General features: G+C 39.8%; 1 non-coding gene across 1 annotated transcript; it reads left to right on the top strand.

Moving 5' to 3' along the window:
• Positions 1-1,251: 1,251 nt before the first annotated feature.
• Positions 1,252-1,441, top strand: LOC119262715. The gene has a single exon (XR_005129852.1). It is a non-coding gene; the product is annotated as a U2 spliceosomal RNA (small nuclear RNA).
• The last annotated feature ends 1,721 nt before the right edge of the window (positions 1,442-3,162 follow it).

Below are 3,162 nucleotides of genomic sequence, written 5' to 3'. Positions count from 1 at the left end.
TCTTGGTTTGAGATGTTTCACCATATTATATTGCCTGTGGGTCATGGGTTTCGATGTTTGAACATATTATATTGGCTATAAGTCTTGATTGTAGAGGTTTGAGCATGTTTTACTGGCTATAGGCATGTCACACCAGTTGAGTTCTGGTTTTATATCTTTGAGAATGTTCTATTGGCTGTGTTGTTTGGTTTTAGATATTTGAGAACATTTTATTGGATATAATGTATGGTTTCAGAAGTTCCAGTTGGCCAAATGTGCGACCTTGGTGACTTTCTGGTGGTTATTCTTAGTAAATAGATGGTATGAAAGGAACATGGTCTTACATTCTTCAGCCTGGCTTTCTAAACCACATTCTTGGCATCTGTAAAGCTTTGTTGCAGCTATTTGTCTCTATCTGTCCAACACCACATTTTTCCCACTCTAATTAAGCCGCGAAAAAAGAAGGGATAACTATCTTAGGATCAGGCTGTACTGCCTCCGATCTTGAGTGTCTTGTTTTTAGAGATGCGGTGTGTTCTTTTGTCTTGGACAGCAAGGCCTGTTTTCCTTGGATTGGCGCTGCATTGTTGTGGCAACAGCCAAGAGAGAACTCCATCAGAAAAATGTTTTGGTGGACGAATGGGTCAAATGGCTTGCAGATGTGGATTGCCCTGAACAGCAGGGCTGTGGTTTCAAAGGTAGATGAAGTCATGCAGACAGCTGTGGAATCAGTGTGGCTTTTCTTGGCTTTTGTGATGTTATTCCAACCTCCTTTTGTATGCAATGTTGACTGCCTTTGAGAGATTCTAGAGTTTATATGTATGACTAGCTGTAAATATGTATTTTGGTAAATGATTGTAGACCTGTGCTGTGCTGTTAAAAAGATTTGTGTTCATTTTACAGGATGAAGTTTTCAAAACTTCCGTATGATTACATCTTTAAAATGTAAACAACATCATTCAGAGTGGTTTGATGCATACTGCACCCTTCTCGAAAAACTTGCAGTCAGAATGGTGATACACTGGAGGTGATAGGAACCAGACGTCCGAAAAAGTTGAATGCTTCTAAAAGTTACCTCACAGGAACTTTTACATTACGTAGTTAGGAAAAACCTCTCTGACGCCTAAGGCATTGTTTTATGATAGCTTTGAAAAGGTTTAGCCTGAAACATATTTTAGGTCCATTCATGGTTTTTCATTTCTTCAGCTTTTACCTCTATTTTACCATCATCAACATTACATATGAAACTCAAAATATTCCTATCAACACCACATCGCTTCTCTGCCTTTTGGCTAAGATCAAGTGTAGTATCTGTTCTCATCAGTTTAATATCTGATACGTCCTCTATACAAGGACTACATATTAAATAGATTTTTAGAACAGGGAGACGGAAGAGGGGCTTACTCCTTCCACCTTACGCATTGACCTGGTATTGCAGTACCTCCAGGCAGCCGCAGGCTGGAGGTTAGGGAACTGGCCCTGTGACCGGAATGTTGCTGGTTTGATCCCCAAAGCCGACAGTCCTCACTGAGGTGTCCTTGAACAAGACATCTAACCCCCAAATGCTCCCCAGGCTTCCCACTGCTCTGGGCAAGTGTGCTCACTGCCCCCTAGTGTGTGTGTATTCACTAGTGTGTATGTGGTGTTTCACTTCAGGGATGGGTTAAATGCGGAGGTGGAATTTCCCCAGTTGTGGGATTAAAAAAGTATCACTTAACTTAAGAAGTCGGAGTCAGTATGATTCTCTACAGTTTCACATTAAAACACTCTGAATGACTTTGTTTAAATCTCAACCTCAAATTCAATGGATATTGTTACGACCCCCAGTCATAACTGCCCTTCTTTGCGCCTGTTTGTGGACATTTTGTGTGCTTTTAGCATTGTTATTTTGTGTGCAGATGCATAATTGGCCACTTGGGGGCGCCTGGCAGTATAAGAGGTTGCTGAGCCACCGTCTTTGGAGACGTTCAGGGCTCTTTCCCCACTTGACCCGACCTGGTATGTAATGTAAAACGTGTATCATGCTAAATAAATATGTCAAATCATTTTACTAAATAGTAATATTATATTTACATCAAATAACCATGCTAACTATGACAGACAAGCAATAAAATAATAGTGAAGCAATTCAGACTACAGCAAACGACTACAGCAAACTGCTAGTCTTAATCAGCCCTGATTAGGTAAATAACACTATTCAGTGGTCATGGTCAAAACATAGTCCAGGCCAAAACTTTGACTGTTCAAGATAGATTTGAACACACAAATGGTCACTTTGCTCCACTGACCTGCACATTGAGCTTTTGTGTGCTTATGGCAACAAAAGGGTTAAATACCACACGTGTGATGACGGCTTTACGACACCAAAACAATCACGTCCCTCATTCTAAACCCTTTATCAGAAATAGACATCAGCAGGCATTCAGACTGAAAGAGACTAAAAAGAACAGAGATATTTTTAAACAGCAGGAAACTCAAACATGGATAACCTAACATGCGTTTTGAAGGCGGCGTTTCACATTAGAAAGTCAGACCATACTGGCAGGCATGTAAATGGGGCTATAAATGGATTAGTCCAGTCCTGTGCGCAGACGTTTCGGGTGGGGGTGGGGTGGGGGGTGTGTGTGTGGGGGGTGCACAAGGTAAATTAAAAACACATAGACGTAGAGCAATCTGAACATGAATCAAACTACATATGCAGTCATATGCAAAGTTTGGGTGCAGGTGGTGAAAAGACATGTTAAGGCACAGTTACTATTCATTTGCTGAAATTAACATATTAGAAAAAAATATTATTAAATACTTTTAAAAAGTATAAAATGTGGCCTGTGCAGAAGTTATGGCACATTTGTGTTTTATAGTTTTATTTTTCCTCCAATATGGTAAAACCCACAGAAGGTTTGAAATTGTGTGCTAAAATGGGAAGATGTGTGTTCTCTGTATATAATGTGTTCACGTATTTTCACTTAGAAAATCAATAAAACATGCCATTTGATTGGGGGTGTTTAAACTTCTGCACACGACTGTAATTTACAACACATTACAACCGCTTGTTTCACGACAGACAGTTGATATGTTTGGTTGTTGTTGGTGGAAAAGGTAAAAACATAAACACCTTTAATGTTTTTCCAAGTCATTTTAGGTCATTTCTGTTGGCCCATTCATCATGGAATTTACGCATAA

Source organism: Pygocentrus nattereri, chromosome 2 (genome assembly GCF_015220715.1).
Source record: "Pygocentrus nattereri isolate fPygNat1 chromosome 2, fPygNat1.pri, whole genome shotgun sequence".
Taxonomy (NCBI): Eukaryota; Metazoa; Chordata; class Actinopteri; order Characiformes; family Serrasalmidae; genus Pygocentrus; species Pygocentrus nattereri.
The sequence above is the reverse complement of the archived record's forward strand: the minus strand, read 5'-3'. Positions and strand labels throughout refer to the sequence as shown.